The sequence below is a fragment of the Bubalus kerabau genome, chromosome 4 (genome assembly GCF_029407905.1).
Source record: "Bubalus kerabau isolate K-KA32 ecotype Philippines breed swamp buffalo chromosome 4, PCC_UOA_SB_1v2, whole genome shotgun sequence".
NCBI lineage: Eukaryota > Metazoa > Chordata > Mammalia > Artiodactyla > Bovidae > Bubalus > Bubalus kerabau.
The window spans coordinates 85,011,660-85,027,258 of record NC_073627.1 but is presented as its reverse complement, the minus strand read 5'-3'; positions in this window follow the sequence as shown (position 1 = coordinate 85,027,258).

Here is a 15,599-nt window from a genome sequence, read left to right as displayed (position 1 = left end):
GACTGAAGTGACTTAGCAGCATAGAGTATATTTAAAAAATAAAATTGGACAATGGCATTTTGCAAAGAAAAAAAAAAATAACAAATCTCTGTGGCTCAAGCTTCCTGCAGAGTTTATCTGTCCAGCTGTGCCCTGCTGCATTGCTTTTCTTATCACTTCACAGGACTTTTTACAAGTTTGGCAAATGACCTGGGTATTTCTCACTGTCAGGCAATATTAACCTCTTTCCTGACTGAAAACTGAGACTTGGAAGCTATTAATTGCTATTTGGCTATGTTGTAAAGTATCTTTCTAGGTAGTGTAATAATCATAGGTTTAAATGTTTAATAATTACTATGTGCCACATATTTCACAGTAAAATAATTTCATTATTTTCTGTATTCCTGTTCATTTATATTCCATTGTTATTAAGCCAATGTTTCCATATTCCGCTCATCATTTAGGAAGAGTCATAAGGTTTGAGCCTAGAAGTCTTTGAAGAAATCTCTACTTGGTAGGAAATCAAACTAAAATATAGTTGATCTGATTAATAGGGATTTTGGGAAGAAGGAGGGGAGAGAAATAAAGGAAGCAGAGGATGTCTGTCACAATGTCTTCTCTCTGGGCAGGTCCCAGAAGGGAAGCTATGTTCGGTTAAAGGAAATAATGAGAGGAGAGGAGTCTTTCCCCAGCACCCTTTAGGGGCTCTGAAAGCTATACCATTGCCCACACGTGGACAGTAGTCGCTAAGGAAAAGCCTGTAGGACTGGGTAATAGAAGGTACTCCTGGGACAATGCCATTTCCCATATGGCATGCAAAAAGGAGTATGTTCCTACTGGCTACTAGGCAAGGGTATATAAGTGAACTCAGGATCTGGGGGAATCTGTTAGTATCATTAAAGCTCTAGGTAAAGGGTCCCTCATCTAAGATCTGGAGAGCAAGCTACCAGGTCAGGAAAGAAAGAAGAATCTGCACCAAGCCCTCTGGCCTTGCTGGGACCAAATTGTTAGGAAAAGCCACTGGACCCCGAGGAAATAGAGAACAGACTCAAAGTGTTCCACATGCAGTTTCTCAGCAAACACTACAAGCAGATCAGAAGTGGGGTGGTACCAACCTTACATAAAGATACCAAAACATTGTCAGAGAATGGACTAGATATCCTCCAAGTTCAAAAAAAAAAAAAAAAAATCATGCAAGAGAATACACATCAGAGAAGAAAGTTAGTGTCTACTTCACTAAGAAGGAAAATGCAGGGATTTTAAGTACTAGAAATAGTTCATTTTAATGTATTGGGCAAGATGGATTGAGTCCATAGTTAAACTCATAGTTTGTTAAAACAAGCTGGATTTTCAATGATTAGGAAGGTATTTTTCAGCTTATTTTTTTACATGGAGGATAATTGCCTTACAACGTTGTGTTAGTTGGATCTTCCCGACCCAGGGATCGAACCCGGGTCTCCCGCATTGGAGACAGATGCTTTAACCTCTGAGCCACCTGTACAACAATAGGAATCAACTATAAGTGCACATACTTCCCTTCCCTCTTGAACCTCCCTCAGCTCCTCGTCCCACCCGTCTAGGTCATCACAGAGCATCCAGTTGAGTTTCGTGCGCTTTATAGCAGCTTCCCGCTAGCTGTCTGTTTCGCACATGATAGTGTGTATATGTCAATGATACTCTCTCAGTTCGTCCCCCGACTCCTTACCCTGCTGTGTCCATAAGTCCATTCTCTACATCTGTATCTCCATTCTTACCCTGCAAATAGGTTCATCAGTACCATTTTTCAAGATTCCATATATGTTTGCTAGCATACAAGATTTATTTTTCTTTTTATGACCTCTTCACTATGTTTGATAGACTCTAGATTCATCTACATCACTACAAATGACCCAATTTCATTCTTAAGGCTTAGTAATATTCCACTGTATATCTGTACCACAACTTCTTTATCTATTCATCTGTTGATGGACATCTAAGTTACCTACATGTCCTGATTATTGTAAATAGTGCTGCTATGAACATTGGCATAGCTTCCTGGGTAGCTCAGCTGGTAAAGAACCTGCCTATAATGCAGGAGACCCTGGTTCAATTCCTGGGTTGGTAAGTTCCCCTGGAGAAGGGATAGGATACCCACTCCAGTATTCTTGGATTTCCTTGGTGTATCAGACAGTAAAGAATCCACCTGCCACGTGGGAGCCCTGGGTTTGATCCCTGGGTTGGGAAGATCCCCTGGAGGATGGCATAGAAACCCACTCCAGTATTCTTGCCTGGAGAATCCGCATGGACAGAGGAACCTGGCAGGCTACATTCCACAGGGTTGCAAAGAGTCAGACACGACTAAGCACACACATGAACACTGGGGTGCATGTATCTTTTCAAATTAGTGCTTTTGGTTTTTTTGGATATGTACCCAGGAGTAGAATTGCCTGCAGAGTCATATGGTAATTCTTCTTTTAGTTTTTTTTTTTTTTTGAAAAACCTCCATACTGTTTTTTACGGTGACTGCACCAGTTGGCATTCCTACCAACAGAAGAGTCCACATCCTCACCAATATTTGTTGTTTGTAGTCTTTTTGATGATAGCCATTCTGACAAGTGAGAGGTGACATCTTATTGTGGTTTTGATTTGCATTTCCCTGATGATTAGCAGTGTTAAGTATATTTTCACATGACCATCTGTTGGGCATCTGCATGACCTCTTTAGGAAAATTTTCTTTCAGATCTGTTTTTCAATCAGGTTTTTTTTTTTTCTTTGACGTCAACTTGTATGAGCTGTTTATATATATTAACCCCTTATAGGTCGTATTATTTGCAAATACTTTCTTCCATTCAGTAGGACTTTTAATGTTGTCAGTGGTTTCCATTGTTGAGCAAAAGCTTTTAAGTTTAATTAGGTCCTACTTATTTATTTTTGCTTCTATTTCCTTTGCTTTAGGAGACAGATTCAAAAAAATATTTCTATGATTTATATCAAAAAGTGTTCTGTCTATGTTTTCTTCTAGGAATTTTATGGTTTGCGGCTTTACATTTAGGCCTTTAATCCACTTGGAGTTTATTGTATATGGTGTGAGACAATGTTCTAATTGTATTCTTTTACATGTAGCTGTCCAGTTTTCCTAGCACCACTTATTGAAGAGACTATCTTTTCCCCACTGTATAGTCTTGCTTCCATTGTTGTAGATTAATTGAAGATAAGTATGTGCATTGTCCCATGTACACTTGAAAAGAAGGTGTCATCTGCTGCTTTCAGGTGGAATGCTCTCTGTATGTCAATTAAGCCCCCTGCTCTAATGTGTCATTTAAGGCCAATATTTTCATACTGATTTTCTGTCTGGATGATCAGTCCTTTGATATAAATGGGATGTTAAAGTCTACCACTATTATGATGTTACTGTTAATATCTCCTTTTATTTCTGTTAATATTTATATTATATATTCAGATGCTCTTGTGTTGGGTGCAAAAATATTTATAATTGTTGTATCTTCTTGGATTGATCCCTTGATCACATTTAGTGTCCTTTGTCTCTTTTAAGTCTTTGTTTTAATATCTATTTCCTGTGATATAATGGCCACCTCATGCGAAGAGTTGACTCATTGAAAAAGACCCTGATGCTGGGAGGGATTGGGGGCAAGAGAAGAAGGGGACGACAGAGGATGAGATGGCTGGATGGCATCACCGACTTGATGGACATGAGTTTGGGTAAACTCCAAGAGTTGGTGATGGATAGGGAGGCCTGGCATGCTGTGATTCATGGGGTCGCAAAGACTCAGTCAGACATGACTGAGCGACTGAACTGAACTGAACTGAACTGAAGTATTGCTCTTCAGGCTTTCTTTTGATATCCATTTGTACTGAATAACTTTTTTCATCACCTCACTTTCAGTCTATGTGTGTTTTTACATCTGAAGTGAATCTCTTGTAGGCAGCCTGTATATGGGTCTTGTTTTTGTATTCATCTAGCTACTCTTTTTTTCCCCTCTTATTCTCTTCCCTTGTGATTTGATAACTATCTTTAATGTTATGTTTGGATTCCTTTTCCTTTTTACTGTGTGTGTGTGTGTGTGTATCTATATCTATATTATAAATTTTGTTTTTGAGTACCATGAGGTTTTTATGTAGCATTCTCTCTGTAAATGTGATTGTTTTAAATTGCTTATCTCTTAATTTCAAATTCATTTTCAAAACCCTCAATTTACACTATCCTCCCCTTGTCATTACTGTCTTTTTCTGTCATCTATTACTCTACTTGTTTTATGTATCCCTTAATTGCTTATTGTGGATATAGATAATTTTACTACTTTTGTCTTTATACTTTCTGTTAGCTTTGTATGTGGATGACTTTCTACCTTTAGTATAGGTTTGCCTTTATGTATGTTGTTGTCCTTCAGTTGCTCAGTCATTTCCTATTCTTTGCAACCCCATGGACTGCAGCATGCCAGGCTTCCCTGTCCTTCACCATCTCACAGAGCTTGCTCAAACTCATGTCCATTGAGTCAGTGATGCCATCCAACAATCTCATCCTCTGTCATCCCTGTCTTCTCCTGCCTTCTATGTTTCCCAGAATCAGGGTCTTTTCTACATCAGATGGCCAAAGTATTGGAGCTCTAGCTTCAGCATCAGTCCTTCCAATGAATATTCAGGGTTGATTTTTCTTTAGGATCGACTGGTTTGATCTCCTCGCAACCCATGGGATTCTGAAGAGTCTTCTCCAACACACAGTTGAAAAGCAACAATTCTTCAGTGCTCAGCTTTCTTTATGGTCCAACTCTCATATCCATACATGACTACTGGAGAAACCATAGCTTTGACTATGTAGACTTTTGTTGGCGAAGTAATATCTCTGCTTTTTAATATGCTGTCTAGGTTGGTCACAACTTTTCTTCCAAGGAGCAAGCATCTTTTAATTTCATGGCTACAAGCACCATCTGCCCATTTTGGAGCCAAAGAAAGTAAAGTCTGTCACTGTTTCCACTGTTTCCCCATCTATATGCCATGAATTGATGGAACTGGATACTATGAACTTAGTTTCTTGAACATTGAGTTTTAAGCCAGCTTTTTCACTCTCCTTTTTCACCTTCATCAAGAGGCTTCTGGCAATCTTGATTCCAGCTTGTGCTTCATCCAGCATGCCATTTCGCATGATTAACTCTGCATGTAAGTTGAATAAACTGGGTGAGAGTATACAGCCTTGATGGACTCCTTTCCCAATTTTGAACCAGTCTGTTGTTCCATGTTCAGTTCTAACTGTTGTTTCTTGACCTGCATACAGGTTTTTCAGAAGGCAGGTAATGTGATCTGGTATTCCATTCTCTTAAGAGAAATTCTTAAGAATTCTTTAAGAATCTTCCACAGTTTGTTGTGATACACACAGTCAAAGGCTCTAACATAGTCAATGAAGCAGAACTAGATTTTTTTTTTTAATTCTCTTGTTTTTCTGTGATTGAATGGATGTTGGAAATTTGATCTCTGGTTCCTCTGCTTTTTCTAAATCCAGCTTCTACATCTGGAAGTTCTCAGTACATGTACTGTTGAAGCCTAGCTTGGAGGATTTTGAGCATGACCTTGCTAGCATGTGAAAAGGAAGTGAAGTAAAGATTTGCCTTTACTGATGAGGATTTTTATTTTCTAATTGTTTCTTGTTGTTGCCTTTTCTTTTTCATGTTGAAGTTCCTTTAGCATTTGTTTTAAAGTGCATTTGGTAGTGCTGAACTGTTTCAGCTTGTGCTTTTCTGTAAAACTTTTTCTCTCTCCACCAAAATGAATGAGAACCTTGCTGTGTAGAGTATTCTAGGTTGTAGGTTTCCCCCTTCCATCATTTTAAATACATTGTTCCAGTTTGCTCTGGTCTGCAGAATTTCTGCTGAAAAGTCAGCTGATAGCCTTATGGGAGCTTTCTTTTATGTTATTTGTTGATTTTTCACTGATGCCTTTAATAGTCTCTCTTTATTGTTAATTTTTTTCCTTTTAATTACAATGTGTTTTGGTGTGTTCCTCTTTAGGTTAATCCTATATGGGACTCTCTATGCTTCCTGGACTTGACTGTTTCCTTTCCCAGATTAGGGATATTTTCAGCTATTATATCTTCAGTATGTTCTCAGACCCTTTTTCTCTTCTGACTTCTGAGACCCCTGTAATGTGAATATTGGTGTGGTCTTGATATTGTTGTAGAGGTCCCTTAAGCTGTCTTCATTTCTGTTCATTCTTTTTTTTCTCCTTTCAGCTTCAGTGATTTACTACTACTCTATCATTTAGGTCATTGATCATTCCTCTTTATCATTTACTTTAGTCTTGATTCCTCATTTCATTTATTGTATTCTTCATCTCTGTTTTGGTTGTTCTTTATATTTTCTAACTCTTTGTTAGAAACTTTTAACTTCTCATGCATGTTTTGAATGTTTGCATGTTTTCTTCTCTTGAGTTCTTTGGTTATCTTATCATTACCCTGAACTCTTTCTCAGGTAGATTGTCTGTCTCCATTTCACTTAGTTTTATCCTGTTCCTTTGTCTGGAACATGTTTCTCTTCTGCCTCATTTTGACTAAGTTGGTTTTGTATTTTTCCATCTTTGGTATGTTAGTTACGTTTCCTGAACTTGGAGAAATGGTTTTATCTAGGAGTCATCCTATGTGTTTTTGCAGGGGACTCCTTTCTTTGTTCACTAGGGCTATGTACTCTAGGGGTTCTACTATCAAGGGCTGCATTGGTCTGTTTGTTGTAACGAACATGCTATTTAGATCGTCTGGTAGGCTCGTTTGACTTCCAGTCTGGCTGGTTGCCAGACTCTGCCTTGTGTGGACACTGCTCGCCACTGTTTGGCAGAGTCTAGTCATGAGACGGCTCACTGCAGAAGCCCGTGGAGCACTGGGGCTAGTGCTGGTTCGCTGGGTGGAGTCAGGGTCCAGAAGACTCTAGAGTTGTTTCCTGCTTACTAATGGGAGAAGCTAGGTATTGGAATTATTGCTGAACTACTGACAGGCAGAGTCTACTGACAAAATTACTAACATTTTGTGGATGAGGCCTTGTGACCTAATGTATGACACCATGCTCAGGTCTAATTCTGACATTCATAGAAACAGATTTCTCTTAAAAGTATAAGGAAGGGGGCAACTCTTAGTGACTTTACCTACATGATCACTACCCTTTAATCTTATTGTTGATAATTCCTTTTCATTAAACTCCCTCTAATTAATATCAAAATTGCATTTGAACCTTTCTCAGTTTGCACAATTGGAGAAGGAAGGGGCAACCCACTCCAGTGTTCTTGTCTGGAGAATCCAGGGATGGAGGAGCCTGGTAGGGTGCCATCTATGGGGTCATATGGAGTCGGACACGACTGAAGTGACTTAGCAGTAGCAGCAGCAACTATTTGCACAGCACTGTTTGTCATCTTGAAATGAGTGAGTTTCTCTTAATTTTTTAATAATATGCTAAGTAATTATTTTCTGCTTAAACGCAGCCTCACTTAACTACTTTAGTTCTTGATTCTCTTACCAGAAATTTAATAAGTTCTGTTATATCTGGCAGGGTCTTCTGAAAAAGAGTCTCAAAAAGTTTACTGTCCACTTATTGACTACCTAAAACTATGATCAGAGAAAAGTAACCAATCTGATCACATAGACCACAGCCTTGTCTAACTCAATGAAACTATGAGCCATGCCATGTAGGTTCATCCAAGACGGATGGGTCATGGTGGAGAGTTCTGACAAAACATGGTCCACTGGAGAAGGGAATGGCAAACCATTTCAGTATTCTTGCCTTGAGAGCCCCATGAACAGTATGAAAAAGCAAAATTATAGGACACTGAAAGATGAACTCCCAGGTCAGTAGGTGCCTAATATGCTACTGGAGATCAGTGGAGAAATAACTCCAAGAAGACTGAAGAGATGAAGCCAAAGCAAAAACAATACCCAGTTGTGGATGTGACTGGTGATGGAAGTAAGGTCTGATGCTGTAAAGGGCAAGATTGCATAGGAACCTGGAATGTTGGGTTCATGAATCAAGGCAGATTGGAAGTGGTCAAAAGGAGATGGCAAGAGTAAACATCAACATTTTAGGGAATCAGCAAAATAAAATGGACTGGAATGGGTGAATTTAACTCAGATGACCATTATATCTACTAGTGTGGGCACGGATCCCTTAGAAAAAATGGAGTAGCCATCATAGTCAACAAAATAATCCAAAATGCAGTACTTGGATGCTATCTCAAAAACCACAGAATGATCTCTGTTTGTTTCCTAGGCAAACCATTCAATATCACAGTAATCCAAGTCTATGCCCCAACCAGGAATGATGAAGAAGCTAAGTTGAATGGTTCTATGAAGACCTATAAGACCTTCTAGAACTAACACCCAAAAAACATGTCCTTTTCATTTTAAGGGACTGGAATGCAAAAGTAGGAAGTCAAGAAATACCTGGAGTAACAGGCAAATTTAGCCTTGGAGTACAGAATGAAGCAGGGCAAAGGCTAATAGAGTGTTGCCAAGAGAAGGCACTGGTCATAGCAAACATCCTCTTCCACAAGAGAAGACTCTACACGTGGACATCATCAGAAGATAAATACGAAAATCAGATTGATTATATTCTTTGCAGCCAAAGATGGAATAGCTCTATACAGTCAGCAAAAACAAGACCAGGAGCTGACTGTGGCTCACATTGTGAACTCCTTATTGCAAAGTTCAGACTTAAATTGAAGAAGGTAGGGAAAACCACTAGACCATTCAGATATGACCTTAATCAAATCCATAATGATTATACAGTGGAAGTGAGAAATAAATTCAAGGGATTAGATCTGATAGACAGAGTGCCTGAAGAATATGAATGGAGGTTCGTGACATTGAACAGGAGGCAGGGATCAAGACCATCCCCAAGAAAAGAAATGCAAAAGGCAAAATGGTTTTTGAGGTGGCCTTACAAATAGCTGTGAAGAGAAGCAACAGGCAAAGGAGAAAAGGAAAGATATACCCATTTGAATGCAGAATTACAACCTTCTTAAGTGAACAATGCAAATAAATAGAGGAAAACAATAGAATGGGAAACACTAGAGATCTCTTCAAGAAAAGTAAAGATCCCAAGGGACCATTTCACGCAAAGATGGGCACAATAAACGACAGAAGTGCTATGGACACAACAGAAGCAGAAGATATTAAGAAGAAGTAGCAAGAATACACAGAAATATACAGAAAAGATCTTCATGACCCAGATAATCATGATGGTATGATCACTCGCCTAGAGCCAGACATGCTGGAATGCGAAGTTAAGTGGACCTTAGAAAGCATCACTACAAAAAAAAAACTGGTGGATGTGATGGGATTCCAGTTGAGCTATTTCAAATCCTAAAAGATGATGCTGTGAAAGTGCTACACTCAATATGCCAGCAAATTGGGAAAACTTAGCAGTGGCCACAGAACTGGAAAAGGTTAGTTTTCATTCCAATTCCAACGAAAGGCAATGCCAAAGAATGGTCAAACTACTGCACAATTGCATTCATCTCACACGCTAGCAAAGTAATGCTCAAAATTCTCCAAGCCAGTCTTCAATAGTCTGTGAACTGTGAACTTCCAGATGTTCCAGCTGGATTTAGAAAACCAGAGTAACCAGACATCAAATTGCCAACATCCATTGGGTCATCGAAAAAGCAAGAGAGTTCCAGAAAACATCTACTTTATTGACTATGCCAAAGCCTTTATATGGATCAGAACAAACTGGAAAATTCTTAAAGAGACGGGAATACCAGATCATCTGACCTGCCTCTTGAGAAATCTGTATGCAGGTCAGGAAGCAACAGTCAGGACTGGACATGGAACAACAGACTGGTTTCAAATCAGGAAAGGAGTATGTCAAGGGACCTGTATATTGTCACCCTGCTTATTTAACTTATATGCAGAGTACATCATGGGAAATGCTGGCCTGGATGAAGCACAAGCTGGAATCAAGATTGCCAGGAGAAATTTCAATAATCTCAGATATGCAGATGACACCACCTTTATGGCAGAAAGTAAAGAAGAACTAAAGAGCCTCTTGATGAAAGTGAAAGAGGAGAGTGAAAAAGTTGGCTTAAAACTCAACATTCAGAAAACTAAGATCATGGCATTTGGTCCCATCACTTCATGACAAAGAGATGGGGAAATAGTGGAAACAGGGACAGACTTTATTTTTGGGGGCTCCAAAATCACTGCAGATGGTGACTGCAGCCATGAAATTAAAAGATGCTTTCTTCTTGGAAGAAAAGTGATGACCAACCTAGGCAGAATATTAAAAAGCAGGGACATTACTTTGCCAACAAAGGTCCATCTAGTCAAAGCTGTGATGTTTCTAGTAATGGTGTTTGGATGTGAGAGTTGGACTATAAAAAAAGATGAGTGCCAAAGAATTGATACTTTTGCACTGTGATGTTAGAGAAGACTCTTGAGAGTCCCTTGGATAGCAAGGAAATCCAACCAGTCCATCCTAAAGGAGATCAGTCCTGAATATTCATTGGAAGGACTGATATTGAAGTTGAAGCTCCAGTACTTTGGCTACCTGATGCGAAGAACTGACCCATTTGAAAAGACCCTGATGCTGGAAAAGACTGAAGGTGGGAGGAGAAGGGGACACCAGATTGAGATGATTGGATGGCATCACCAACTCAATGGACTTGAGTTTCAGTAAACTCTGGGAGTTGGTGATGGACAGGGAGGCCTGCCGTGCTGCAGTCCATGGGATCACAGAGTCAGACACAACTGAGTGACTGAACTTAACTGACATAAAAGGAAACTGAATGTGTCTGACCTAAGGCAGGAAAGTTTTAATTCAGTGGAAGAAAGAAGAACTTTGTGAAATAGTTATTAACTTTAGCTATGGAAATGAGCTACCAAAGAAGGTTGGAATCTTCTTTCCTAGAGATTAGTGGTCACCTTTGTTTATACTGGCAGTCTGGCCTAGGGGTTTGGGCTTAACTGAATGGGTTCTTCAAGCTGACATAGCTGCTATCATAAACAGAGAATGATCACTTGAATAGTACAGTTCATATTAATTTTTCCTTAAGTTTAGTGCAAGTTTAACAGCAGATATTTGTTCAGTTTATTTTTCAAAGAATAGGAAGTATAGTATTACCTGTAATAAGTGGGAAAAGAGTGTTGGATTCTGTAGTCTATAAATTCTTATCATTTTTTGGCATACGTATATTCACCAGGATGGATTCTAGAAACTACCCCAAACTGGTTTTTAGCTGGTAAAGGAAATAGTTTAGAGAGAAATATAAAATGTTTTTCAACTGCAGCTATTTGAGTATTTTACCATTTCATTTTCTTTCTGGAGTAAGGAAAGACCTTGACAAAATGTGCATTGACCACTTTTCATTTATGCCAGGTTTAGCTCTATGTCTGAAGGGCAAACGCAATAAATTGGTCATACATTATCTCATTTATAGTTTGAGTTTTATGAGCTCCTGTAAAACAATTAGCATATATACATTTTACAATAAATGAGCAAGCAAAGTGGCTGCAAACAATATGGAAATGTCAATAATTAATTTTAGATTTCCAAATGTAGCCAAGACGCTGGAGCTTTCTTTCTCTTCTTTTCAGAAGAGATGGTTTCTTTGTTAGGAATATGCAAGCATGTTAATTCATTACTCTGTGGTTTCTCTTTTTCCAAAGCTTGTCGAAGGCCTAATTTATGTGCAAGACTGAAAGCTGTTTAAACAGATAATATGCCTCCTTCATGAGAAATACCACCCCTTTATGCTCCATTAAATTCAGACGTTGACTCTATAAGCTATGTACCAATTATTTCTTTCCAGAAACAGCAGCATAGTGTTTTTTTTTTTTCCCCCACAAAGGACAACAGATTATTGCAGGCTGCTATTAATCTCTGCATAGTCCACAAAATATACAGGACACTGGGGAGAAAACAATTGACTAGTTATTTTAATATTTGCAAAAGTACTGTATGGAGAGAAAATAGAAAGAAGATGCTTGTCTATTTGCTGCTTGTAAAATATTTCAGTTCTCCTCAAAAAGATAGAGAATGCCCTAAAATTAGTCACCAATGACCTGCTGATGTTGTAGCAGTACCTATGGATGAACACAGATGGGTCTTTATCTGGCAGATCTTTATATTCTCCAACATCCTGTATAGTCCTCCTATATGCTCCATTAGTTGGGATGGTACAGTAGTGAATTACCTATTAACATCCTAAAATGGGTTCCTTTATGACAACAACATTGTTTGGTGTGTGATAATGGGGCCAGTTTTCATGGTTAAAATGAGAAAAATACACTAGTACCTCAGCATAACCCTTCAAGGGCTAGAATTTAATACAACTGAATCATTTAGGAAGATATGAATTACTCTAAGTGACAGCACCATTTACAAAACTAGTGACATTGATACAACTGCATGTATCAAAGTGCAAGAAATATTTTAATAGAGAAAAGCCAAGTTATTTGTATTAAGATTTTAACTTTTCTCCTTCATACAGTCAAAAATATTGGAGTTCCTCCAATTTAACTTTCATTCAACAAGTGTTCATTGAACACTTATCAGTAGTATCAACAAAACTAAAGTGAGGACAGAAATGCCTCTGTATTCATAGAGCTTGCATTCAAGTATAGTGCTGATGTTTTAGTCTAAAGGGATTTTCTTTTATGTTCCCTGTTGGCATTATTTATTTATTTATTTTGGTTTTCTTCCTTCCATCTATCTTACCATCTTTTTTTTTTTTTTCAATTAATGATTCCCTTGTTTCTGAATGAGGATTTCACTCTTCTGTGTCCAAATGGAGAAACATTTGGGTGGTATGGTTCACAGAGCAGTGAGCTCCAGACTAGCTTCAGCTAATTAACATATTTCAGTCCCCTAGAAATGTCATGGGTAAATAAATCAATCAGAGTTCATGAGATACTAGCAAGCTAGTGTAAGGCTTTGGGGAGAAAGACTTTCTTTTTTCTCAAGAACTACCTGAAAAAACTTTATACCCCAAGACTTAGTGATATAAAAATATGAATACTGAGCTACAACTAACAGAGGGGAGATGGCCCTGGCCCTTTTGAGAACTGATTGTATAACCCAACCTGCATTCAGTGACATCACACTGATAGCTTGAAATGGCCATGGCCCTCTTGGGAGTGTTTATACCATAGATATCACAAATACAAATAAAGGGTTTTCTTTTTTCTCTCTCTTTTCCTTTAATATCTCCCTTTATTCCTTCCTCCTTTCTCTCCCCTTCTTTCCCCTTCTTTGCTCACCCTTCTCTTCACTCCCTCCCTTCCTTTCTTTCTCTTTTTTTCCAGAGGTAGCTTCAGAGGGTCGATAGTGTAGAGACAGGGAGACAGTCTGAGGCCAGTGGAGAGCTGAGAGAAAATGAGTGCTGGTGATATAATTTGAACTATAGATCAAGCTTTACTTGAAACCTACCATACTTTTGGAGTTTTGAGGTAAAAAGCCACTAGGGAAGTTCATAACATGCCCACAAAATAGCAAAGAAACTTTTTTCTTTTGGACTACGAAACTTTTTTCGTGGTCAGTGCATAGTATATTACTTTCTGAAAGTAGAGCATTCTAAATTAACATTATTCAAAGTATGTTCTTAGATGCTAATTGAGATTTCATAAAAATGGAAAATGCATTCTGCGACACTTCAGAGAGGAGTTGAAAAATTTGAATATGTAACTCTACTTCTTAAGATACACCCAGTAAGCTCAGGAGGTTGATAATTTGGAAGAGACAGTTTAAGTGTTGAAGACATGTGTTGTCTGCAGAGGTAAAGGTCAAGTAATTAAACAATATGTGTTAATGACCTAATTAGCACTGATTTCAATGATCATATCTACTCCACTAAAATTTGTAAGTTACATTTCTTAAGTATTACTCAGGTACAATTTTCAAATCCGCATCTGTAACTATGCACTAGTTACTGTCTGTCTAGGCAGTGTATTGAAGAGCTGAAACTAAAGGAACAGAAAAATATAAATAGTAGGGTGGTTAAATTAAAATTTCCATTTTAATATGACCAGGAAGCAGTGGAATCACTTGATTCTACGCAGGCTAAAAGAAAATATTTAGTGAGTCTCAATAATGAACAAATAACTTCTATCACATTTTTGCTAACTAATTAAAAGTCAGAAGTAAAGAAACTATACTTAAAGTATGATACAACAGATTATAAATAGGGAAACCCTTGTATACTCCCTCAAGCTAATTTTTGTTTGATTTTTCTGTATATTTGTTGGCAATATTAGCAATAGAGTTAGATCTTAAGTATTTAATAAAGTCCTGATTTGTGTCAAACACTTTCATTTTCATGACAATCTGATAGACAAAAGTCTGATGTTCTGCGTGTAAAGTAAAAAAAATTAAGTAAAGAAAAATGACCTGTCAAAGCTTATGTGTCCTGTGAGGGCAAGAGGTGGGGTCTAATTCTGGCCTCCATACCTAGCTGCATTAGATTACATAAATAAATATCTTGATGCAGATTTAATCTTAACCCAATCAAAAGGATAAATGGATGCAGGAGGAATGAAAAGTGGAGGGGAAAGCACTTTTACTTTCATGTGGATGATGGAGAATATGAAACAAAAGGGTACACCACTGAGATGGTTGAACTAATTCTCACATGTATTTAAGTTGAGTTATAAAGCAACATTTTATGACAGTGCTGATAGGAATTTGGAAATTTGTTCTTTGGTGTGAACTGGTACTTGGAAAATATGGGTAAGGTAGATGAAAAGCTTGAAGATGTGATACTTACCTGGTCTTTAATTTTGTGGAATAAATAAGAAAGGTTTTGTTAGGAAGAAATAATCAAATGAGTATTTCCATCTCACAGCATCAAACAGAGATGCTGCAAAGATGAGATAAAATGATTTAATAAACTATCACAGAGACTGGCATATGATAGGTTAACCTGCACTCTCATTGATGTAGGTGTTTGTAATTATGTGGGCTTCCCTGGTGGCTCAGATGGTAAAGAATCTGCCTCTAATGATGGAGACCAGGCTTAGTCTATGGATCGGGAAGATCCCCAGGAGAAGAGAATGGCTACCCACTCCAGTATTCTTGCCTGGAGAATTTCATGGACAGAAGAACCTGGTGGGCTACAGTCCATGGGGTCACAGTCAGACATGACTAAGCAACTCACCCTTTCACTTTTTCATTATATGATAAAGGTATTCACATGGTGATACAACAAGAGAAAGGACATTGGATGTGAAATGTCACAGAAGACTTTGTAAATAGAAACATAGTCTATATATTGATGCTTGAAAGATGAATATGGATTAGAAAATCAAGAAAAATTGGGAAATAAAAGCCAAGGGTTAGTGCAATGGCTGGAAGTGCACAATGAACATTTGCTAAGTCGCTTCACTCGTGTCCGACTCTGTGCGACCCTGTAGACGGCAGCCCACCAGGCTCCCCTGTCCCTGGGATTCTCCAGGCAAGAACACTGGAGTGGGTTGCCATTTCCTTCTCCAATGCATAAAAGTGAAAAGTGAAAGTGAATTCGCTCAGTTGTGTCCGACCCTCAGCGACCCCATGGACTGCAGCCTTCCAGGCTCCTCCGTCCATGGGATTTTCCAGGCAAGAGTACTGGAGTGGGGTGCCATTGCCTTCTCCGAATGAATATTTGGTATGCTACAA